At 49.6% G+C, this 26875-nt stretch overlaps 1 protein-coding gene across 2 annotated transcripts in view; it reads right to left on the bottom strand.

Moving 5' to 3' along the window:
• Positions 1–26875, bottom strand: part of LOC140493435 (complement C1q tumor necrosis factor-related protein 4-like) — a 230833-nt gene that overhangs the window by 186268 nt on the left and 17690 nt on the right. Inside the window, exon 1 of one of the 2 annotated variants that reach the window (XM_072591867.1) lies at positions 10445–10819. The exons of the other annotated variant lie outside the window; for it this stretch is intronic. The gene's annotated coding sequence lies outside the window, so the exon portion shown is untranslated. Of the gene's footprint in view, positions 1–10444; positions 10820–26875 lie in introns of those variants that run through there. 2 annotated transcript variants of the gene reach the window in all.

Consider the following 26875-nt stretch of genomic DNA (forward strand, 5'->3'; position numbering starts at 1 on the left):
AACGCCTTCTTCACTATCCTATCTACCTGTAACTCCACTTTCAAGGAGCTATGAACCTGCACTCCAAGGTCATTTGTTCAGCAACATTCCCTAGGACCTTACCATTAAGTGTATAAGTCCTGCTAAAATTTGCTTTCCCAAAATGCAGCACCTCGCATTTATCTGAATTAAACTGCATCTGCCACCTCTCAGCCCATTGGCCCATCTGGTCAAGATCCTGTTGTAATCTGAGGTAACCTTCTTCACCGTCCACTACACCTCCAATTTTGGTGTCATCTGCAAACATACTAACTGTACCTCTTATGCTCGCTTCCAAATCATTTATGTAAATGACAAAAAGTAGAGGACTCAATTCTTGTGGCACTCCACTGGTCACACAGTGTTGAGCATTTTAAAAGTACAAGCTGGTTAGTTCCAGTTGCCTGTTGCAAATAGCCCCTGGTCTTTTGGACATTAGCATCAATACACCTGACACCACACCGGCACTGAAACTCTTGGACCACATTACTGATTTGTCTGATGGACTCAGTATGTTGACAACAGCACCCTGTTAGGGGTGAAAACTCCTCATATTGTCACTGCCTTGTGACTGTGTGGAACAGCCAGCTTCACCTGTCATTGTGTCTGATGAGGCACCTGAAGGAAATAGGCACGAGTCAAAGTAAAGGCCTCAGGCCTCTCCCTGACTTTTTATAGCGCACAGTGAGGACTGATCTAATCAGGGTAGCCATTATCGTCCTTCAATGTGTCCTATATCAACATACGCTTGCCCGATGAACCAATGCACCTATTTGTAACGTTGCTAAAAAGGCTTTACATTGCTTTTGGCTCAGACCACACTTGGTTATTACATGGTTTTGTTTCTGTGTAGTTTTAACTTCTGGCTTGTTTCTTGCCTAATTCTTCTATTCACACCAAATTGTCGATAAATGTCCTTTAACTGTCCAGATGCCTCTTGCTCCAGGTCAGTCACATTTTTTGACCAAAGACCTGGACAAATGCAGACTGTGAAGGGAAGTGACACAGAGAGGGAATATCAAGTGTGGGCAGGTGAAAGGTCACCATCATTCAAAATGGCTACCCCGCACCTGTGCAGTTACACTCACAACATAACTCTCATCACACAAGCACCTACACGGGCCTTCACAGGTTGGAACGAGCATTTAATAAAGTATCCGGGTGCAAATAGATTTGTCAGTCTGAGGTATAGATTAAAAACGCACGATTTTTCCTGCGCGAATTCTAAAAAATCAAAGCAGCCAATCCGAATGCTTCTTTCAGGTGAGCTGCCCCTTGATCCTGGCAACCTTGTAAACTGCTTCCTTGTGGGTGGAACAACAGCGAGTTGCCAAGGTCAGGTGCCATCAGTGTGGATAATCCTGCCCATTTAGACACTGAGACACTGTGTGTAGATGTTGCTGTTGCTCATGGTGGCATTGCCCACTGACAAAGTCAAGCCCACAGGAGAGTAATAAACCGATGAGAGCTAAGCAGCCAGGGCACGGGGATGTTGGAGTGGTACAGAAGGCACTGGGGAAGACAATTTCACAGCTACACCATGTAAACATGATTGTAGAAACACTTTTCAAGTCCCTTATAACCATGCTGCTGGAACCAGAAGGTTTGAGTTAGAAGGAGAGGTTGGCTAGGTTAGGGCTATTTTCCATGGAGCGTCAGAGGCTAAGAGGCGACTTTATAAAATCACAAGAGACGTAAATAGGATAAATAGCCAAGGTCTTTTCCCTGGGGTGGGGGGGAGTCCATAACTAGAGGGTTTAGGGTGAGAGGGGGGAGATTTAAAAGGCACCTAAGGGGCAACTTTTTCACAGAGAGGGTGTATGGAATGAGCTGCCTGAGGAAAGGTACAATAACATTTGAATAGGTTTCGAGATATAGGGGCCAAATGCAGGCAAATGGGACAAAGTTTAGTTCAGGAAAGCTGGTCAACATGGACGAGTTGGGCTGAAGGGCCTGGTTCCAGGCTGCATGACTCGACGATCAGCGTAGCTGGAGGCCGCTGGCTTCACAAGTAGAGGGAGTAAGGACAACAGCAGGGTGGCCATGTTGGAGTTGCCGAGAGCTCTGGTGAAGTAACATCATCCAGCTCAGCTCAGAGCACCGGGTGGCCAAGTTGGAGAAGGTGATTGACCAGGGAAGGGGCCCCAGTGTTGGTGTGCCAGCTGTGATATAGCACCGGAGTCTGAGGAGAAACCGGACTTCGACAGGACGGACAAGATTCCTAGAGGCTGCATTCAGTTCAGAAAAACAGCGGCCGCCGTCAGTTGATGTGAGAAGGGTTAGGGGGGCACAGACAAAAGATGGAGTGGAGGTGGGCAGTAAGAAAGAGCTCTCTCCAGTCCAAGTGTCTCATGACTGGGACCTTTCGCTTCCAACATGCTGGGGCCCAGCAAACCCCATTTCAACCCAACTCCAGTAAGAACACACCTCCAGGTACAGGGATAGTGGGGAATGATTGGATTCGGCAGCATGACTCTGCAGTTCTACAATCTTTATTAGGTTTAGTGCTAACCACCACAGAATCGGGCAATCAGGAACAATTCCCTACGGCGTGATTACTGTACCATTCAATCCCAATGATCGTTTCAATATTTTCACCAGGACTCCACACCCACGCACCGTCTCAATGCTGCTTTGTTGCGAACAATTCCTGTTCAGTGGTAAAATGGCTCCTGTCTGATCTTGACAAGTTCTGAAGCTATCTGAGTCATCTATCTGACAAGTTCCCAGTTCACCCTCAATAATGACGAGCTCCAGCAAGCCCAATTATCAAAATCAGTAACTCCACATTTACACGGTGCCCTTAAGCACTCCAAAGATAATTCACGGGAACACTGCCAATCATTTACAATACTGAGTCTTGGAAGGAGAGATGCATTGAAAGGCAGAGGGAGGGAGTGCTTTGGGCTAAAACCACAGCCAATGAAGGAACTCTTCAAAGCGAGGGCATGTATAATATGACAGAATCAGAGCAGCACAGAAAGATCCCAGAAGGTATTAGGGAGAGTCTCCAGGTGATCGGAGGGTTTCGAAACCACAGATGGGAACGTGATCATTGAGATGCGAGCCAATGTGGGTCATAAGGGTGAAGGCAGCTTAGTGACGGACAGTAAGGTGTAGGATATACTCAAGTTTACGATGACAGGAAGGGGAGAGTTTTGGAGGAGTAAACATTTGAAGTAAGATTGAAGGAGGGTTCCAGCAGCAGGTGGAGCTGAGGCATAGCCAGACATGGTCAAAGGTCATTGAGGCGGAAAGAGTTCACCTTGACAACATGGTGCTTATTGGTCTGAAACTTCTCAGAGTGTCAAAGAGAGCGTGGTCACGAATGGTCAGGTTCAGACACGGGCAGAGGTAACTCATAATATTCAACCTCCATCGGTTTCAAGGCTCATCATCACTCAACGATTCCTAAATGTATTCCTGACGCTCAACGACTCTCCAAAGTGGCCTGGCAGCTGTATCACTGCAGTGAGAAGTCTAATTGGATAGACCTTCTAACGTGGAGCCAGACACCAAAGGCAATCCCAGGCCAGTCCACCCTGTAAAACCCTCCTGATTCATATCCCGGGAACTTGGATTGAACTTGGGAGAGGTGCCTCAGAGAGACGGAGAGAGGGGAGCACAGTGTAACCCAGCCCAATGGGAATCTCCCCAACAATATATCAATACTCCCCTGGAGTCTCATGGTTAAACAAGGGCAAGGAAACCTCGTGCTGTTTACCACATCCCATCCTCCCTCAGTTGATGAATCAGTAGACTTCCATGTTGAATAACACTTAAAAGGAAGCACAAGGGCACAAAATGTACTTTGGGTGGGAGATTTCAACGTGCACCAACAAGCCTGGCTGAACTGCAGTACTGCTGATTGAGCTGGTCGGCTGCTAAAGGACATAGCTGCTAGACCTCTGGGAGGCAGTGGGGGAACCACCAAGGGGCAAAGACATACTAGACCTCACCTCGACCTGTCCTGGGTGAATATGCCGATGACAATGTCGATCAGGGTAAACACTGTACAGCCCTTGTGGTGAAACAGAAACTTTAAGCATAAAAGGATCAGGATGAGGAGAGACACCCTCCCTGGTGTGATCACCCATTCTGTTCAAGTGCAAACAATCAGTGACCCAGTTCCATCACCCAGTTTGCACAGACACGTACCTGTCTATTCCATCTGTCTCTCTCTCTCTCTCTCTCTCTATGTCTTGAAAACATTTAATCAGGTCACTCCTTAACGTTTCAACTTCTGGGCAACTGTAGTTTGCATGATTGTACCTTATAATTTAACCCTTATTGCTATCCATGTACCATTCTGATAAACCTACCCTGCACCCCAGCTAAGACCAGGACATCTTACATAGGGTGTAGTAGCAAGGACTGCAACTCTGGGCTCACACGTGCTTTTTGGAGGCTTGTGTTTTGTCATAGTCAGCATTATCCTTGTCTTGTCGGCTGTTTCGATGATTTTCTGCACCTTTTCAGGTACAGACCAAGCCTCACACTGAGGAGATCCTCTGTGCAGCTGTTTGATATGATCGCTGAGCTAACGTGGACAGTTTCAGATCCATACTGGGCATCTATGAGGTACCACAAACAGAGTCCACTCCCATCCCATGCCTCATGACAGCAGAGCACCACACACTAGTGCAACCGATTAGAATCAATTGTTTGGACCTACCCTCAGCCAGAGCTGCCAAGTGCACAGGGAAAATAATGGTGCCCTTCCCTATTTTAACAATAGTCCTGAAGATTTGTGCTCCAGAACACGCCACTCCCCGAGCCAAGCTGTTCCAGTCCAGTTCCAGGTATCTACCCGACAATGCGGATAATCGCCCAGTTATGTCCTGTACATAAAAAGCAGGACAAATCCAACCTGGCCAAATACTGTCCCGTCATCAACAGTGCTATCACGCAGCACCTGCTCAGTGATGCCCTGGTTTGGGTTCCGCTAGGGCCACTCAGCTCCTGACCTCATTACAGCCTTAGTTCAAACGTGGACAAAAGAGCTGAATTCCAGAGGGTGAGGTGAGAGTGACAGCCCTTGAGATCAAGGCTGGGTTCGCCCAGGTGTGGCATCAAGGAGCCCGAGCAAAACTGGAATCAACGGGTATTAGGGGGCACACTCTCCGGGGGTTAGAGTCATACCTGAGAGATAGGAAGGTGGTCGTAGCTGTTGGATGTCAGTCATCTCAGCTCCAGGACATCTCTGCAGGAGTCCCTCAGGGTAGTGTCCTAGGCCCAACCATCCTCAGCTGCTTCATCACTGACCTTCCATCTACCATAAGGTCGAAAATGGGGATATTTGATGATGATTGCCCAACGTTCAGCACCATTCACAACTCCTCAGATACTGAAGTAATCGGTGTTCAAATGAGGAGAAACATCTTCACCCAGAGAGTGGTGGCTGTGTGGAATGCTCTGCCCCAGAGGGCAGTGGAGGCCCAGTCTCTGGATTCATTTAAGAAAGAGTTGGATAGAGCTCTCAAGGACTGTGGAATCAAGGGTTATGGAGATAAGGCAGGAACAGGATACTGATTAAGGATGATCAGCCATGATCATATTGAATGGTGGTGCAGGCTCGAAGGGCAGAATGGCCTACTCCTGCACCGATTGTCTATTGCAACAAGATCTGGACAATATCCAGGGTTGGGCCAACAAGTGGCAAGTAACATTCATGCCAAACAAAGGCAATGACCGTCTCCAATAGTCCACCCTTTGACATTCAGTGATGTTACCATCAACATCCTGGGAGTCACCATTGACCAGAAACACCACGACTTGCTACATTAACACAGCAGGTACTGCATTTATACTCAGTTTTGACGATTTTTTTTAAAAAATAGAGTTAATTGCAACAACCTTATGCTTGCTTCCTGTCAGCCTGGGGTGAAGAGACAGGTAAACTGGGGAAACTTGTGTACTTCTTAACAAAACTCAACTTTTTCACGGTAACAGTGGGGCTTGACTTTCAGTGCATTCCCCCAGTGACATGGGATACTGTACTGTCCTAAGGCTTTCTGAACATTTGACCTTACACTTGCAAACATGGTCTATATTGGGAAACCTGGTCATTTTCATCCTGACTTCTGTGGAACTCTGCCACACATGACTGTCCAGTGAGAGAAACAACCTTTCCCCACTCGTCCCTGTCACGCTATCTCCAGGTTCTCACCACCCCCTCTTCTTGCAACTCTTTGCTGTTTTACCACATGCCTTTTGAAAGTCCATTTGCTTCACATCAACTGCATTACCCTCACCAACCCCCTCGGTCAGCTCATCAGAAACACTCTCGCACTTTAACTCAAGATGGCATCAATGCCAAGACGTGAGATGGCAAGATAAACATGAGAAGGCCAGAAACAACAGAGCTGTCAATGGTGTAGTAACTGCTTAAACTGCAATGATCGCTTGAAGATGATTAAATGGGGCAGGCCCATTTGTGGCCGATGATTAGACATCAGTGTCAAACTCAATTAAATCTGGAAGTTTTCTGTATCAAACCCAATGATCCTGTGATGTTATTATTTATGTCAAGCTCAATTATCCCTCGTTAATTACTCTCCATCTATAGCTGCTTCCTACGTCCTGATCTGCACTAAGTGTTGAGCAGTCATTACCCTCCAAGCTCACTGACCTACTCCGACATTCAGTTCAACTCGGCTCAGTCTGAACGTTCCCATTGTTTGGAATCTCTTCCCCCATTGGCGGAGCATCACGGGGGGACAGGGCTCCAGCCTGCAAGCCACTCCTGACTAAAGACTTACTGAATTTTAGCTGCAAATAATTGTGACTGTACCAGCCAGTCCTCAACTCCCCATCTTCCAGGAATAGTTTCTCTCTGTTCAATTCATCACCTTAGCCTCTTAAAAACCATTTATAAAATCAAACCTTACCCCTTTAACCTTCCAGCAAGTATAAACCGGAATTATTTTCTGTCGTTCTACAAATCTACAACTCTCTTCCAATCTCTACTTTGCAATCCATCCCTCCTTTAAGTTGATAAGCTCTATCTTTTTGACATCCAGTGGTTGAAGGGCATTGGTCACAGTCGATTAGTTTAGTCTGTCAATGTGACATACACTTCCATTTACACTAATCATAACAATCTCTGTCTCAGATGTGAATGTGTGTGTCTTTAACACAAGTTGTGCGCCGCTCTACAGCGTAGTTGCCAACACAAATCGCCTTAAACCTAACTACATCTGATGGAGGATCGGCCCATTATCGTTCACTCTCTGTGCCCTGACGTTTAGGCATCACCTCATCTAAACTTCACCTTCCATTTCACCAGCTTCAACTTCCAACAGTCTCTTCGGATGGACTTCATTCGATGCTTTCTTGAAGTCCCTATGAATAATAGAGGGTTTTCCGATTGGATTTAACAGATCCTGGATTTGGAAGATTGTAGAGTGAAACCCAGGTTTGTGAATCTACCTGGCCCTAGTCCCATCTCCCTCCTCCTCACTGTACTGTGACTGATGAATCATGTCGACGAGGCTCCATTCTTGAGCTAAGATTCGTTCCCACACGCAGACTTCTCCCTCTGCTGGGAAATATTACTGTGAAATAATTGTTCAGCACGCCAACCCCACACCCCCTCCCCCCTTCACTGGGGCACCAGGTTTCAAACTGGCACCAGGGGTTCAAGGGGAACCCCACATGACCAGAGATCCCAGGATTCCTCAGGGCCAGTAAGGGAGCTGCTGAGTACAAACCTCAAACGGTTAGCGAGTTTCGAGATTTGTAGCTCAGGTTGAGGTTCTGGATGTAGGTTTGCTCGCTGGAAGGTTCATTCCCAGACCTGACTGATGGCATTACCTGGCATGGTAGCGAAACGTCTGAAAGCAAACCTTCCAGCTCAGCGAGCAAACCTACATCCAGTCAAACTGTTGTCTGCATATTTCTGAACGTCTCAACTCTTCAGGCAATTCTCCTTCACCCTGAAGTGATTTCCATTTCGTTCCAATTCTCTGCCCCTCCTCTAATACTAAGACCCAAAATTCCTCATGTATACAAAACGCTGGTGTTGATTCAGCGATAAGACTGCGGCTTTGGGCTCCACAGCAGCAGCTTGGATAGACGAGCTAGGCTGCCACTCCAATGCTGAGTAACTGAGGGGTTGCTGCACCCCGTTTGGGAGGGCCGCGTGCTGGAGAAGGTGTGAAACTGAGGCCGCAAATCGAGCCCTTCGGATGAAAAAGTGAGGGATGAACGCGAGAGGCTTCCTTCGACTGACTCTGCCATCAATCCACTCCGTGAACGCACCCCGGGTCTCTTTACAGTCACGACAATGTTTGCAGCTCTGTTTCCCAACATCTCACGAGGGAAGAACAAACCAAAAGCAAGTTCTGAGGAAAGGCCACCGGGCCTGAAAACATTAACCTGGAATTCTACCTGCAGATGCTGCCACACACCAGCCGAGTAACTTGTGTTTCTGATCACAACACCATTTCTTTGACTCCAGTAGTTAGGGCCATCAGAAGGCAATGGAAGGAGCGCGTCTCTTACTTTTCCCCTCACTCTGCTCATTTTGGCATCCTTTCCTGGTCACAGAAGCAGGAAAGTGAGAGACTGCAGAAGGAGCATTCCAAAACTCACGGAATCACAGAGTGTGGAAACACCTTCGGATCCAACTGGTCCTGACCTTGCTCCCCAATTAAACTAGTCCCACCTGCCTCGGGTTAGCAATAACCCCCCCCCTAACCTTTCCTGGGCTCGTGCTTATCCAAATGTCTTGAGAATGTTGTAACCCTACCGGCATCCACCTCTGGCAGTTCATTCTACACACGAGCCACACTGTAAAAACCTTGCCCTTTGTAAATCCTTCTCCTCCCACCTTAAAAACAAGCCCCCTAGGTTTGAACTCCTACAGCCTGGGGAGAAGACCCTTGCTCTACACCTTACCTATGATTTTGTAACCCTCAATCAGGACGTCCTGCCTCTGCCATTTTAGTGGGCGACCTTTAACAGAAGTCAGCTGACGCAAAGCAGTGGAGACTGGGTGAGGTCGATCGATGGATGGAGCAGCAGAGGTGAGGGGGGGCGAGAGGCACGAGACAGGCGCTGGATGGAGAAAGGTGTCACTACCGGAGATGAAAGGTTCCAGCCACTCGTGTACAGACAGCTCAATTCCTGTCAAAACCCGCGAACAATTCCACTGCACCGACATATAATGTAAAGAGTGGACAAACTCTTCAATACATCGCAGCTAATCAAAGAACTGGGCCACGTTGACATGGGGTTCCTCTGGTTTCCTCCCACAGTCCGAAGATGTGCAGGTTAGGGTGAATTGGCCACGCTAAATTGCCCGTAGTGTTCAGGGATGTGTAGGTTAGCTGCATTAGTCAGGGGTAAATGTAGAGTAATAGGGTAGGGGGATGGGTCTGGGTGGGTTACTCTTCAGAGGGTCGGTGAGGACTAGTTGGGCCGAAGGGCCTGTTTCCACACTGTAGGGATTCGATGACACTTTCTGACCAGTAGATTCTGTTTAAAACTCAGGGTCGCCCCGTGACAGACACCGTGAGCTGTACATCGAGAGCTGACCCTCAATCATATTAACAGCAGCACAGGCAGAGGATAAGAGGGAGATGGAACAGAGGAGAAAAAACATGGGATAAAAAGGAGAAGAGAGTGAGGAAATAAAACAGAGGACAGGAATGTGGTGGGAGTGTTTAGGAACGGAAAGAGCAAGAAAAACATCGGAAGGAAACAGAGGGTGAAAAAAGGCTGAAGGGACAGAAGGAAGCAGAGGGAGAAACGAAGAGAAAGAGGGGGCGCGGAGGATCGAAGGGAACAGAGGTGAAAGGCCAGAGAGATCACCTTGTGCCCAATTCCCCTGCGTGAAGCCACAGGATGTTTTCCTGATTGAACAAAAAGTGCTGAATCAATCCGAGCTGTTGCCCGGAGAGTGGATTGAGATTCAGAGGAACAAAAGACCGAGAGATAGAGGTGGGGGAAGAAAGGATGAAAGATATTGTGAGAGGGGGAAAAAAAATCAGGAGGAAAAGAAGGTGGGGGGGGGGGGTGAAAGGAGAAAGGGTCAGGCAGAGACGCAGAGGGAGGGAAACCTCCTTCCAGCCTGACACCGACTAATAGAAACATTTGATAAGCTGCAAACAATGGGGTTATAAAGAGAGGAAGGTAGAGCACAGGGAGCCATTGTGAAACAATACCCAGTGCATTCTGATGGGGAGTTACAGGTTGAGAACCTGCACTGAGGGAATATCTCCCGAGCAATAGGAGCATCGCTGCATTCTCACTAACCTCGAACCTAGCTGCACCTTCCCCTGGGACAGCAATGGGAAAGGATGTTACTGCAGTCAGTAAAGGGGGTTAAACAGATTTACTACCTGAAGATGCTGGAGATTTCCAGAGATAACTACAAGCCTCCCCTGGCGAATGCTGAAGCAGTCATTTGTGTTTTTCTTACCTCAGTAAAGGTTGGGAGGTGTGCTCAGTTCAAGATCGGTATCAAATCCTCCTTTCGATCGCTGCTGTTTGAGATTCCCCCACACACTCCACATGCAGCCAATGCTCCTATTCACCAGCCAGGGTTTGGCAGTGTGGCAGACTCGCACTCTCCACTGTGTGTGTGTGTGTGTGGGGAGGGAGGCAGTCCTGGCATCAAACAGGGAGAGCAGTGAAGGACAACAATACGGCACTAATCAGCGACAATCTCTCCACAGCCCACCCTCAAATCAATTCCTCCCTTCCCAGGCTGTGAATCAATCCTCCTCTCCTTTCAAATAAACCGAAAAATCCCAAGAAAGCAGCACCACATTGACTTCAATGTATATCATCTTGCTATATTCTGTCAGGGAGACTGGGGGGGGGGGTGAGTTTATAGACAAACTCATCAATTGCTAAAACTGACAGCAGCAGGAACAGCTCATTTATAGACAGTGAAATCGAAAACAAGCATTAGACTGAACGACAAAACAGCAGCTTTTAGTTACCATCGGCAAAGGGATGGACAGGTTTCGGGACTGAATATCTTTAAAGAGCTGTTAAGTAGCTGACAGCCACTGTACATTGCTTCAAGGTGGCTAAAAATTCAAACGATGTCTGTCAATGGTGGCTGAAGCAGCAAGTTCAGTCTCCCAAAAGGTTAGGATAAAGGCTGAAGGGGTTGGAAACATGAATAAAGCTGAGTATGAAGCTGTTTCTTTTGGAGTACAGCATGAGAGGATCAGGAAGCTGATAAAGACAGAATAAAATAGTGACTGAAAAACACATAAATGGACTGAAAAGGCTTCTCTAGATAAAACAAATGCGGGTCTGGCAAGGACAGAACCCAGAGGAGTTTCTAACGAGCAGTAAAGGAATGGCAAAGAAGGTAAAGTGTGACTTAGTGCCTGCTTTCACAAAGAAAGAAACAAGAAATCGCCCAGAAGCAGAGATCCAAAGCACGAAGGAGAATAAGGAAATCAGCAGAAAGTAGACTAGACTATACTGAAGGAAGTCACGGGGCTGAACCTTGATAGCTTCCCAGAACCTGATGGTCTTCATCACTGAGTGTTGAAGGAGGTGGCTATCAAGATCGTTCACACATTGGTGATATCTAACTACCCGACAACGTGGAAACACGTCCCAAGTATGTTCTGTGTACAAGAAGCTGAAAATGCGTTGCTGGAAAAGCGCAGCAAGTCAGGCAGCATCCAAGGAACAGGAGAATCGACGTTTCGGGCATGAGCCCTTCTTCAGGAATGACGAGAGTGTGTCCAGCAGGCTAAGGTAAAAGGTAGGGTGGAGGGACTTGGGGGAGGGGTGTTGGAAATGCGATAGGTGGAAGGAGGTTAAGGTGAGGGTGATAGGTCGGAGTGGGGGTGGGGGCGGAGAGGTCAGGAAAATGATCGCAGGTTAGGAAGGTCCCCAAACTCACCCTCACCTTAACCTCCTTCCACCTATTGCATTTCTACCACCCCTACCCAAGTCCCTCCTCCCTACCTTTTATCTTAGCCTGCTGGACACACTCTCGTCATTCCTGAAGAAGGGCTCATGCCCGGAACATCAATTCTCCTGCTCCTTGGATGCTGCCTGACCTGCTGTGCTTTTTCAGCAACACATTCTCAGCTCTGATCTCCAGCAGCTGCAGTCCTCACTTTCTCCTGTGTATACAAGAAGCAGAACAAATCCAACCCAGCCAATTTCCACCCCATCAATCTCCATACAGTCATGAAGTTAGATGGTTGGTTTTGACCAATGCAGATTCAGGAGCCCAAAGGGCTTTTTCTTCTGGGCTGCAGACCTCGATGATTAAGTGAAAACCTGTGAAGCAATAAAAGTGCTCAGTGACACTTCGTTTGGGTTTGACAGCCCTTGAGATCAAGGCTGGGTTCGCCCGGGTGCGGCATCAAGGAGCCCGAGCAAAACTGGAATCAATGGGTATTAGGGGGCACACTCTCCGGGGGTTAGAGTCATACCTGACAAATAGGAAGGTGGTCGTAGCTGTTGGATGTCAGTCATCTCAGCTCCAGACCATCTCTGCAGGAGTCCCTCAGGGTAGTGTCCTAGGTCCAACCATCCTCATCAATAACTGTCCCTCTACCAGAAGGTGGGAAGTGGGGATGCTCGCCAATGATCACACAATGTTCAGCACCATTCTCAACTCCTCAGATACTGAAGCAGTCCATGTCCAAATGCAACACAATCTGGACAACACCCAGGGTGAGGCGGACAAGTGGCAATTAATATTTACACGACAAACATCCCAGACAATGACCATCGCTCCATCAAGAGAAAATCTAATCAGAAACTCAACTAAACACACTGGCTCGAAGATCAGGTCAGAGGCCAGGACCTACCGCAGCAAGAAACTCATCTCCTCACACCCCTGTTCACCATCAAGGTTCAGGTCAGGAGTATTTAATGAAATCCATACCTTTTCCATCCATTTGTGCTCGGTGTTGTTCTGACCTTGTGACTGTGAAGAGCAAATTAACTGAGGGACAGTAACCTGCAGTGAACAGGGTCTAGGACAGTAACTATATAGAGCCAGCCGATGAAAGAGAGTGGGGGGATTCTTGGGAGGATGGCAAAAAGTCACTCCGAATGGCTCACGTCAGTCAGTTTTAGTCAGTCAGCCAGAGGCAGTGGATGTGAGAGTCCATCTGTAAAAGGTGCTCCTGTAGGAATGTGGGCAAACAACCATACGCCCAGAATTGGACATTCTCAACTAACCCACAGCTGGGGAAATTGGGCCTGACACCAAATTGGCCAAAAATCAGGCAAACAGCAGCCGTTGGCTGCAGAAAACCATGGAAACCAAGGTCAAAGAGGTCAGAAAGGTTCAGAGTGAACCAGTTATCAACCCTTGTACATTGAAGAAGTATCGATCAAAACTCCTGGCACCTTAACTTCCAGCCAGTGCCTGATGGCATACACTTTGCCCCTCCCTGGCATGGCAACAGTGAAGGGCGTTGGCGTGACCCCATTGGATGCTTTGCATCACACCCATTGACCAAAGGCCACTCACAAAGGTCAGGGGCAAGGGGGTTAAAAATTCACTCCGAGAAGCCACCCTCTCAGTGAAGACTCACGGCAAGACTTGCGGCAGAAGACCGCGCGGAGGAGAGCCACTCTGACCTGTGGGACCTACCTTCGTGGAAGGGAGCCAGCCCTTCGTCAGAGAGGAAGGAGATCTCATATAGGGCAAGCTCAAACACATGGATCAATGTGGGCAATACCTTTTCACAGATATAGATAGACCGCAATTACTGTGGGAATTCGGGAAATATTTTGTTCATAAAATCAAGTTGAACTGCAAACCAAATTCTGTGCCCACTTCACAAATGACAGCACGTGTTTTTAATATAGAAACTGGGTGAAGTGTCCAACAATAATGTCAGCTTCGGACAGTCAGTGGATGGAGCAAGTGTTGGATTTATGGCAAGAGCTCTGGAACCTAAAGAGACTCACAGGAAGCCGATAAACCAGGAATAATTCAATGCAGCGGAGAGGACAGCTAAAGGAAGCCCGCAACCAATATTTGCTTGGTACGCTGAGAATGACCAAAGTTCAGGGAAAGCTAAGAGCAATACCAACTTAGAGATGTTCACTGTCCATTGAAAAGCTGGAACGATGTGGATGACTGGCTGTGAGAGTGCAGTCTAGAGAATCCAGGAGAGCCCTGTCCCTGGATGGGGGGGGGGTATACTGTCAGAATATGAGCATTCTTTGAGGCTTGGACTGCTGGCAGTTCAAGAAGGCAGTTCTCCCCAAGGAACAGGGAATGAATACTGGCCGAGCCAGTGCCACCCCCCATCCCAGGATGGATTAAAAAACATTCAGTCTGAAGCTTTCACTGGGTACACCATATTCCTGGCTAATCTCCCACATTTGAGCCTTTGGAAAACTGCGGTCATCCAATTCCTGCCTGTGTCTTCTCTGGGAGCGTACCCTACTCCCTGGCATCACAGACCGACATCGGCTCCCAGTCAGGAAAGGTAATCCTTGTGGAATTCTCCGGCTGGTTTTGGAGCCTGTCCGGAGCCTCTCCTTTCCAGGATTTCATCCAGCCCCACAGATGGACTCCACTGCTTTCGACCTCATCCTGGTTCCGCAGTTTGGCAGCAGCCCAATTAGCTGCACCATAACACTCATCTGAAAGGCAGCAAGAACCAGGTCTCTCTCAAGTCAGCACGGGGACACCAGTAATTAGGCTGAGAGAGAGAACCAAGGCAAGGAGGCCCTGATCCACACAGCTCCTGATCCCTCCCGATTCATCTCGAGAGTGTGACTTCTGCTCCTGGGTTATCTCCAAGTCTCTACCTAATTGCTGTGTGCTGTGCGTGTGCCCACTGGGTTTTGACACACTGCATCAAGAGAACAATTCCACATCATTCTTCCAAACTTATTATATTCAAACCCAATTTCACACTGTCTCAGAAAGCTTAGCACGGCTAGCCTGCTCAGATAAAGCCAGTGTCAGTGGTATCATCCCTTTATTGCTGCTGTGTGGGATTAGTGTTGCTGCTAATTCCACACAGTCTGAATCAAAGCTAGTGAAACCCTCTCAGGGGGATCTCAGCAATGGCTTGTTGGGATTAAACACCAGTGTTAATTACAGTAACAGCGAGGGGAAAGTGGCAGGGAGTGATTGATATGACCCATCCCTCACATAGACCAGCTCTCTGGATCATCGCGAGATCTTCACTCCCCACTGTCTCTTCAAAACATCGCAAACACCATCCACTCACAAGAGACACCAGCAAAGATTCAAACAGAGGAATGCACTCTGAAACAACACCAAACACATCGTCCTTTAAACAGACAACATCTACCAGAATCTCTACCCCACTCACCACCCAATAAACAGACAGCACCAGACTCTCTCTGTCCCCATTAAACAGACTCTCTCTCCCCATTAAACAGACTGCACCAGACTCTCTCTCTCTCTCTCTCTCTCTCCCCATTAAACAGACTGCACCAGACTCTCTCTCCTCCCCCCCCCCCATTAAACAGACTGCACCAGACTCTCTCTCCCCCCCCCCCATTAAACAGACTGCACCAGACTCTCTCTCCCCCCCCCCATTAAACAGACTGCACCAGACTCTCTCTCCCCCCCCCATTAAACAGACTGCACCAGACTCTCTTCCCCCCCCATTAAACAGACTGCACCAGACTCTCTCTTCCCCCCCATTAAACAGACTGCACCAGACTCTCTCTCTCTCCCCCCCCCCATTAAACAGACTGCACCAGACTCTCTCTCTCTCCCCATTAAACAGACTGCACCAGACTCTCTCTCTCTCCCCATTAAACAGACTGCACCAGATTCTCTCTCTCTCCCCATTAAACAGACTGCACCAGACTCTCTCTCTCTCCCCATTAAACAGACTGCACCAGACTCTCTCTCTCTCCCCATTAAACAGACTGCACCAGATTCTCTCTCTCTCCCCATTAAACAGACTGCACCAGATTCTCTCTCTCTCCCCATTAAACAGACTGCACCAGACTCTCTCTCTCTCTCTCTCTCTCTCCCCCCCATTAAACAGACTGCACCAGACAGTCTCTTCTCCCCCCCCCCGATTAAACAGACTGCACCAGACAGTCTCTTACCCCCCCCCCCGATTAAGCAGACTGCACCAGACAGTCTCTTACCCCCCCCCCCGATTAAGCAGACTGCACCAGACAGTCTCTTACCCCCCCCCGATTAAGCAGACTGCACCAGACAGTCTCTTCCCCCCCCCCCCGATTAAGCAGACTACACCAGACACTCTCCCTCCCCCCCCAATAAACAGACTGCCCCAGACTCGCTCTCCCCATTAAACAGACTGCCCCAGACTCTCTCTCTCTCTCCCCATTAAACAGACTCTCTCTCTCTCTCCCCATTAAACAGACTCTCTCTCTCTCTCCCCATTAAACAGACTGCACCAGACTCTCTCTCTCTCTCTCACTCCCCATTAAACAGACTGCACCAGACTCTCTCTCTCTCTCACTCCCCATTAAACAGACTGCCCCAGACTCTCTCTCTCTCTCCCCATTAAACAGACTCTCTCTCTCTCTCTCCCCATTAAACAGACTGCCCCAGACTCTCTCTCCCTCTCTCCCCATTAAACAGACTGCCCCAGACTCTCTCTCTCTCTCCCCATTAAACAGACTGCACCAGACTCTCTCTCTCTCACTCCCCATTAAACAGACTGCACCAGACTCTCTCTCTCTCTCACTCCCCATTAAACAGACTGCACCAGACTCTCTCTCTCTCTCTCCCCATTAAACAGACTGCACCAGACTCTCTCTCTCTCTCTCACTCCCCATTAAACAGACTGCACCAGACTCTCTCTCTCTCACTCCCCATTAAACAGACTGCACCAGACTCTCTCTCTCTCTCACTCCCCATTAAACAGACTGCACCAGACACTCTCTCTCTCTCACTCCCCATTAAACAGACTGCACCAGACTCTCTCTCTCTCACTCCCCATTAAACAGACTGCACCAGACTCTCTCTCTCTCTCACTCCCCATTAAACAGACTGCACCAGACACTCTCTCTCTCTCTCACTCCCCATTAAACAGACTGCACCAGACTCTCTCTCTCTCACTCCCCATTAAACAGACTGCACCAGACTCTCTCTCTCTCTCTCCCCATTTAACAGACTGCACCAGACTCTCTCTCCCTCTCTCCCCATTAAACAGACTGCCCCAGACTCTCTCTCTCTCTCTCTCCATTAAACAGACTCTCTCTCTCTCTCTCCCCATTAAACAGACTGCACCAGACTCTCTCTCCCCCCCCATTAAACAGACTGCACCAGACTCTCTCTCTCTCTCTCCCTATTAAACAGACTCTCTCTCTCTCTCTCCCCATTAAACAGACTGCACCAGACTCTCTCTCTCTCACTCCCCATTAAACAGACTGCACCAGACTCTCTCTCTCTCTCTCCCCATTTAACAGACTGCACCAGACTCTCTCTTCCCCCCCCATTAAACAGACTGCACCAGACTCTCTCTCTCTCTCTCCCTATTAAACAGACTCTCTCTCTCTCACTCCCCATTAAACAGACTGCACCAGACTCTCTCTCTCTCACTCCCCATTAAACAGACTGCACCAGACTCTCTCTCTCTCTCTCCCCATTTAACAGACTGCACCAGACTCTCTCTCCCTCTCTCCCCATTAAACAGACTGCCCCAGACTCTCTCTCTCTCTCTCTCCATTAAACAGACTCTCTCTCTCTCTCTCCCCATTAAACAGACTGCACCAGACTCTCTCTCCCCCCCCATTAAACAGACTGCACCAGACTCTCTCTCTGTCCCCATTAAACAGACTGCACCAGACTCTCTCTCTCTCTCTCCCTATTAAACAGACTGACCCAGACTCTCTCTCTCTCCCCATTAAACAGACTGCACCAGACTCTCTCTCTCTCCCCATTAAACAGACTGCACCAGACTCTCTCTCTCTGTCCCCATTAAACAGACTGCACCAGACTCTCTGTCCCCATTAAACAGACTGCACCAGACTCTCTCTCTCTGTCCCCATTAAACAGACTGCACCAGACTCTCTCTCTCTGTCCCCATTAAACAGACTGCACCAGACTCTCTCTCTCTCTCTCCCTATTAAACAGACTGCACCAGACTCTCTCTCTCTCCCCATTAAACAGACTGCACCAGACTCTCTCTCTCTCCACATTAAACAGACTGACCCAGACTCTCTCTCTCTCTCTGTCCCCATTAAACAGACTGCACCAGACTCTCTCTCTCCCCATTAAACAGACTGCACCAGACTCTCTCTCTCTCTCCCCATTAAACAGACTCTCTCTCTCTCTCCCCCCATTAAACAGACTGCACCAGACTCTCTCTCTCTCCACATTAAACAGACTGCACCAGACTCTCTCTCTCTCTCTCTCTCTCTCCCCATTAAACAGACTCTCTCTCTCTCTCCCCCCATTAAACAGACTGCACCAGACTCTCTCTCTCTCCACATTAAACAGACTGACCCAGACTCTCTCTCTCTCTGTCCCCATTAAACAGACTGCACCAGACTCTCTCTCTCTCCCCATTAAACAGACTGCACCAGACTCTCTCTCTCTCCCCATTAAACAGACTGCACCAGACTCTCTCTCTCTCTCTCCCCATTAAACAGACTCTCTCTCTCCCCCCCCCCATTAAACAGACTGCACCAGACTCTCTCTCTCTGTCCGCATTAAACAGACTGCACCAGACTCTCTCTCTCCCCCCCCATTAAACAGACTGCACCAGACTCTCTCTCTCTCTCTCCCCCCCCATTAAACAGACTGCACCAGACTCTCTCTCCCCCCCCTCATTAAACAGACTGCACCAGACTCTCTCTCTCTCCCCATTAAACAGACTGCACCAGACTCGCTCTCTCTCCCCCCCCCCATTAAACAGACTGCACCAGACTCTCTCTCTCTCCCCATTAAACAGACTGCACCAGACTCTCTCTCTCTCCCCATTAAACAGACTGCACCAGACTCTCTCTCTCTCTCCCCATTAAACAGACTGCACCAGACTCGCACTCTTCCCCCCCCCCATTAAACAGACTGCACCAGACTCTCTCTCTCCCCCCCCCATTAAACAGACTGCACCAGACTCTCTCTCTCCCCCCCATTAAACAGACTGCACCAGACTCTCTCTCTCTCTCTCCCCATTAAACAGACTGCACCAGACTCTCTCTCTCCCCCCCCATTAAACAGACTGCACCAGACTCTCTCTCTCTCCCCATTAAACAGACTGCACCAGACTCTCTCTCTCTCCCCATTAAACAGACTGCACCAGACTCTCTCTCTCCCCATTAAACAGACTGCACCAGACTCTCTCTCTCTCCCCCATTAAACAGACTGCACCAGACTCTCTCTCTCTCCCCCATTAAACAGACTGCACCAGACTCTCTCTCTCTATCCCCATTAAACAGACTGCACCAGACTCTCTCTCCCCCCCCAATAAACAGACTGCACCAGACTCTCTCTCTCCCCCCCCCAATAAAAAGACTGCACCAGACTCTCTCTCTCCCCCCCAATAAACAGACTGCACCAGACTCTCTCTCTCTCCCCCCAATAAACAGACTGCACCAGACTCTCTCTCTCTCTCTCTCTCTCCCCCCAATAAACAGACTGCACCAGACTCTCTCTCTCTCTCTCTCTCTCTCCCCCCAATAAACAGACTGCACCAGACTCTCCCTCTCTCCCCCCAATAAACAGACTGCACCAGACTCTCCCTCTCTCCCCCCAATAAACAGACTGCACCAGACTCTCTCTCTCTCTCTCCCCCCAATAAACAGACTGCACCAGACTCTCTCTCTCTCCCCATTAAACAGACTGCACCAGGCTCTCTCTCTCTCTCTGTCCCCATTAAACAGACTGCACCAGACTCTCTCTCTCTCCCTCCCCATTAAACAGACTGCACCAGACTCTCTCTCTCTCCCTATTAAACAGACTGCACCAGACTCTCTCTCTCCCTATTAAACAGACTGCACCAGACTCTCTCTCTCTCCCTATTAAACAGACTGCACCAGACTCTCTCTCTCTCCCTATTAAACAGACTGCACCAGACTCTCTCTCTCTCTCCCTATTAAACAGACTGCACCAGACTCTCTCTCTCTCTCTCTCTCCCCCCATTAAACAGACTGCCCCAGACTCTCTCTCTCTCCCCATTAAACAGACTGCACCAGACTCTCTCTCTCTCCCCATTAAACAGACTGCACCAGACTCTCTCTCTCTGTCCCCATTAAACAGACTGCACCAGACTCTCTCTCTCTCCCCATTAAACAGACTGCCCCAGACTCTCTCTCCCTCTCTCCCCATTAAACAGACTGCACCAGACTCTCTCTCTCTCCCCATTAAACAGACTGCACCAGACTCTCTCTCTCTCTCCCTATTAAACAGACTGCACCAGACTCTCTCTCTCTCTCCCTATTAAACAGACTGCACCAGACTCTCTCTCTCTCTCCCTATTAAACAGACTGCACCAGACTCTCTCTCTCTCTCCCCATTAAACAGACTGCCCCAGACTCTCTCTCCCTCTCTCCCCATTAAACAGACTGCCCCAGACTCTCTCTCTCTCCCCATTAAACAGACTGCACCAGACTCTCTCTCTCTCACTCCCCATTAAACAGACTGCACCAGACTCTCTCTCTCTCACTCCCCATTAAACAGACTGCACCAGACTCTCTCTCTCTCTCACTCCCCATTAAACAGACTGCACCAGACTCTCTCTCTCTCTCCCCATTAAACAGACTGCACCAGACTCTCTCTCTCTCTCTCACTCCCCATTAAACAGACTGCACCAGACTCTCTCTCTCTCTCACTCCCCATTAAACAGACTGCACCAGACTCTCTCTCTCTCTCTCTCACTCCCCATTAAACAGACTGCACCAGACACTCTCTCTCTCTCTCACTCCCCATTAAACAGACTGCACCAGACTCTCTCTCTCTCACTCCCCATTAAACAGACTGCACCAGACTCTCTCTCTCTCTCTCTCTCCCCATTTAACAGACTGCACCAGACTCTCTCTCCCTCTCTCCCCATTAAACAGACTGCCCCAGACTCTCTCTCTCTCTCTCTCCATTAAACAGACTCTCTCTCTCTCTCTCCCCATTAAACAGACTGCACCAGACTCTCTCTCCCCCCCCATTAAACAGACTGCACCAGACTCTCTCTCTGTCCCCATTAAACAGACTGCACCAGACTCTCTCTCTCTCTCTCTCTCCCTATTAAACAGACTGACCCAGACTCTCTCTCTCTCTCCCTATTAAACAGACTGCACCAGACTCTCTCTCTCTCTCTCCCCATTAAACAGACTGCACCAGACTCTCTCTCTCTGTCCCCATTAAACAGACTGCACCAGACTCTCTCTCTCTGTCCCCATTAAACAGACTGCACCAGACTCTCTCTCTCTGTCCCCATTAAACAGACTGCACCAGACTCTCTCTCTCTCTCTCCCTATTAAACAGACTGCACCAGACTCTCTCTCTCTCCCCATTAAACAGACTGCACCAGACTCTCTCTCTCTCCACATTAAACAGACTGACCCAGACTCTCTCTCTCTCTCTGTCCCCATTAAACAGACTGCACCAGACTCTCTCTCTCTCCCCATTAAACAGACTGCACCAGACTCTCTCTCTCTCTCTCCCCATTAAACAGACTCTCTCTCTCTCTCCCCCCATTAAACAGACTGCACCAGACTCTCTCTCTCTCCACATTAAACAGACTGACCCAGACTCTCTCTCTCTCTGTCCCCATTAAACAGACTGCACCAGACTCTCTCTCTCTCCCCATTAAACAGACTGCACCAGACTCTCTCTCTCTCTCTCCCCATTAAACAGACTCTCTCTCTCCCCCCCCCCATTAAACAGACTGCACCAGACTCTCTCTCTCTGTCCGCATTAAACAGACTGCACCAGACTCTCTCTCTCCCCCCCCATTAAACAGACTGCACCAGACTCTCTCTCTCTCTCCCCCCCCATTAAACAGACTGCACCAGACTCTCTCTCCCCCCCCTCATTAAACAGACTGCACCAGACTCGCTCTCTCTCCCCCCCCCCATTAAACAGACTGCACCAGACTCGCTCTCTCTCCCCCCCCCCATTAAACAGACTGCACCAGACTCTCTCTCTCTCCCCATTAAACAGACTGCACCAGACTCTCTCTCTCTCCCCATTAAACAGACTGCACCAGACTCTCTCTCTCTCCCCATTAAACAGACTGCACCAGACTCGCACTCTCCCCCCCCCCCCATTAAACAGACTGCACCAGACTCGCACTCTCCCCCCCCCATTAAACAGACTGCACCAGACTCTCTCTCTCCCCCCCCCATTAAACAGACTGCACCAGACTCTCTCTCTCCCCCCCATTAAACAGACTGCACCAGACTCTCTCTCTCTGTCCCCATTAAACAGACTGCACCAGACTCTCTCTCTCCCCCCCCCCCATTAAACAGACTGCACCAGACTCGCTCTCTCTCCCCCCCCCCATTAAACAGACTGCACCAGACTCTCTCTCTCTCCCCATTAAACAGACTGCACCAGACTCTCTCTCTCTCCCCATTAAACAGACTGCACCAGACTCTCTCTCTCTCCCCATTAAACAGACTGCACCAGACTCGCACTCTCCCCCCCCCCCCCATTAAACAGACTGCACCAGACTCGCACTCTCCCCCCCCCATTAAACAGACTGCACCAGACTCTCTCTCTCCCCCCCCCATTAAACAGACTGCACCAGACTCTCTCTCTCCCCCCCATTAAACAGACTGCACCAGACTCTCTCTCTCTGTCCCCATTAAACAGACTGCACCAGACTCTCTCTCTCCCCCCCCCCCCATTAAACAGACTGCACCAGACTCTCTCTCTCCCCCCCATTAAACAGACTGCACCAGACTCTCTCTCTCTCTCTCCCCATTAAACAGACTGCACCAGACTCTCTCTCTCCCCCCCCATTAAACAGACTGCACCAGACTCTCTCTCTCTCCCCATTAAACAGACTGCACCAGACTCTCTCTCTCTCCCCATTAAACAGACTGCACCAGACTCTCTCTCTCCCCCCCCCATTAAACAGACTGCACCAGACTCTCTCTCTCCCCATTAAACAGACTGCACCAGACTCTCTCTCTCTCTCTCCCCCATTAAACAGACTGCACCAGACTCTCTCTCTCTATCCCCATTAAACAGACTGCACCAGACTCTCTCTCTCCCCCCCCAATAAACAGACTGCACCAGACTCTCTCTCTCCCCCCCCAATAAAAAGACTGCACCAGACTCTCTCTGTCCCCCCCCAATAAACAGACTGCACCAGACTCTCTCTCTCTCCCCCCAATAAACAGACTGCACCAGACTCTCTCTCTCTCCCCCCAATAAACAGACTGCACCAGACTCTCTCTCTCTCTCTCTCTCTCCCCCCAATAAACAGACTGCACCAGACTCTCCCTCTCTCCCCCCAATAAACAGACTGCACCAGACTCTCCCTCTCTCCCCCCAATAAACAGACTGCACCAGACTCTCCCTCTCTCCCCCCAATAAACAGACTGCACCAGACTCTCTCTCTCTCTCTCTCTCCCCCCAATAAACAGACTGCACCAGACTCTCTCTCTCTCTCCCCATTAAACAGACTGCACCAGGCTCTCTCTCTCTCTCCCCATTAAACAGACTGCACCAGGCTCTCTCTCTCTCTCTGTCCCCATTAAACAGACTGCACCAGACTCTCTCTCTCTCCCTCCCCATTAAACAGACTGCACCAGACTCTCTCTCTCTCCCTATTAAACAGACTGCACCAGACTCTCTCTCTCCCTATTAAACAGACTGCACCAGACTCTCTCTCTCTCCCTATTAAACAGACTGCACCAGACTCTCTCTCTCTCCCTATTAAACAGACTGCACCAGACTCTCTCTCTCTCTCTCCCCATTAAACAGACTGCCCCAGACTCTCTCTCTCTCCCCATTAAACAGACTGCACCAGACTCTCTCTCTCTCTCCCCATTAAACAGACTGCACCAGACTCTCTCTCTCTGTCCCCATTAAACAGACTGCCCCAGACTCTCTCTCTCTCTCTCTCCCCATTAAACAGACTGCCCCAGACTCTCTCTCTCTCTCCCCATTAAACAGACTGCACCAGACTCTCTCTCTCTCTCCCTATTAAACAGACTGCACCAGACTCTCTCTCTCTCTCCCCATTAAACAGACTGCACCAGACTCTCTCTCTCTCTGTCCCCATTAAACAGACTGCACCAGACTCTCTCTCTCTCTCTGTCCCCATTAAACAGACTGCACCAGACTCTCTCTCTTCCCCCCCATTAAACAGACTGCACCAGACTCTCTCTCTCCCCATTAAACAGACTGCACCAGACTCTCTCTCTCTCTCTCCCCCATTAAACAGACTGCACCAGACTCTCTCTCTCTATCCCCATTAAACAGACTGCACCAGACTCTCTCTCTTCCCCCCCATTAAACAGACTGCACCAGACTCTCTCTCTTCCCCCCCATTAAACAGACTGCACCAGACTCTCTCTCTCTCCCCCCCCATTAAACAGACTGCACCAGACTCTCTCTCTTCCCCCCCCCATTAAACAGACTGCACCAGACTCTCTCTCTCTCCCCCCATTAAACAGACTGCACCAGACTCTCTCTCTCTCTCCCCCCCCCATTAAACAGACTGCACCAGACTCTCTCTCTTCCCCCCCCATTAAACAAACTGCACCAGACTCTCTCTCTCTCCCCATTAAACAGACTGCACCAGACTCTCTCTCTTCCCCCCCATTAAACAGACTGCACCAGACTCTCTCTCTCTCTCCCCATTAAACAGACTGCACCAGACTCTCTCTCTTCCCCCCCCCCATTAAACAGACTGCACCAGACTCTCTCTCTTCCCCCCCATTAAACAGACTGCACCAGACTCTCTCTCTCTCTCTCCCTATTAAACAGACTGCACCAGACTCTCTCTCTCTCTCTCTCTCTCCCCCCATTAACAGACTGCACCAGACACTCTCTCTCTCTGTCCCCATTAAACAGACTGCACCAGACTCACTCTCTCTCTCTCTGTCCCCATTAAACAGACTGCACCAGACACTCTCTCTCTGTCCCCATTAAACAGACTGCACCAGACTCTCTCTCTCTCCATTAAACAGACTGCACCAGACTCTCTCTCTCTCTCCCCATTAAACAGACTGCACCAGACTCTCTCTCTCTGTCCCCATTAAACAGACTGCACCAGACTCTCTCTCTCTCTCTCCCCATTAAACAGACTGCACCAGACTCTCTCTCCCCCCCCCATTAAACAGACTCTCTCTCTCTCCCCATTAAACAGACTCTCTCTCTCTCTCTCTCTCTCTCTCCCCCCATTAAACAGACTGCACCAGACTCTCTCTCTCTCCCCATTAAACAGACTGCACCAGACTCTCTCTCCCCCCCCATTAAACAGACTGCACCAGACTCTCTCTCCCCCCCCCATTAAACAGACTGCACCAGACTCTCTCTCTCTCTCTCCCCCCATTAAACAGACTGCACCAGACTCTCTCTCTCTCCCCATTAAACAGACTGCACCAGACTCTCTCTCCCCCCCGCCATTAAACAGACTCTCTCTCTCTCTCCCCCCATTAAACAGACTGCACCAGACTCTCTCTCCCCCCCCATTAAACAGACTGCACCAGACTCTCTCTCCCCCCCCATTAAACAGACTGCACCAGACTCTCTCTCTCTCTCTCCCCATTAAACAGACTGCACCAGACTCTCTCTCTCTCTCTCTCTCCCCATTAAACAGACTGCACCAGACTCTCTCTCCCCATTAAACAGACTGCACCAGACTCTCTCTCCCCATTAAACAGACTGCACCAGACTGTCTCTCTCTGTCGCCATTAAACAGACTGCACCAGACTCTCTCTCTCTCCCCATTAAACAGACTGCACCAGACTCTCTCTGTCCCCATTAAACAGACTGCACCAGACTCTCTCTCCCCCCCCATTAAACAGACTGCACCAGACTCTCTCTCCCCCCCCATTAAACAGACTGCACCAGACTCTCTCTCTCTCTCCCCCCATTAAACAGACTGCACCAGACTCTCTCTCTCTCTCTCTCCCCCCATTAAACAGACTGCACCAGACTCTCTCTCTCTCCATTAAACAGACTGCACCAGACTCTCTCTCTCTCCCCATTAAACAGACTGCCCCAGACTCTCTCTCTCTCTCCCCATTAAACAGACTGCCCCAGACTCTCTCTCTCTGTCCCCATTAAACAGATTGCCCCAGACTCTCTCTCTCTGTCCCCATTAAACAGATTGCCCCAGACTCTCTCTCTCTCTCTGTCCCCAATAAAGACTGCACCAGACTGTCTCTCTCTGTCCCCATTAAACAGACTGCACCAGACTCTCTCTCTCCCCCCCCATTAAACAGACTGCACCAGACTCTCTCCCCATTAAACAGACTGCACCAGACTCTCTCTCTCTCCCCCCCCATTAAACAGACTGCACCAGACTCTCTCTCTTCCCCCCCCCCCATTAAACAGACTGCACCAGACTCTCTCTCTCTCCCCCCATTAAACAGACTGCACCAGACTCTCTCTCTCTCTCCCCCCCCCATTAAACAGACTGCACCAGACTCTCTCTCTTCCCCCCCCCATTAAACAGACTGCACCAGACTCTCTCTCTCTCCCCATTAAACAGACTGCACCAGACTCTCTCTCTCTCCCCATTAAACAGACTGCACCAGACTCTCTCTCTCTCCCCATTAAACAGACTGCACCAGACTCGCACTCTCCCCCCCCCCATTAAACAGACTGCACCAGACTCGCACTCTCCCCCCCCCATTAAACAGACTGCACCAGACTCTCTCTCTCCCCCCCCCATTAAACAGACTGCACCAGACTCTCTCTCTCTCCCCCCATTAAACAGACTGCACCAGACTCTCTCTCTCTCTCCCCCCCCCATTAAAC

The sequence above is a fragment of the Chiloscyllium punctatum genome, chromosome 22, assembly GCF_047496795.1.
Source record: "Chiloscyllium punctatum isolate Juve2018m chromosome 22, sChiPun1.3, whole genome shotgun sequence".
Lineage (NCBI taxonomy): Eukaryota > Metazoa > Chordata > Chondrichthyes > Orectolobiformes > Hemiscylliidae > Chiloscyllium > Chiloscyllium punctatum.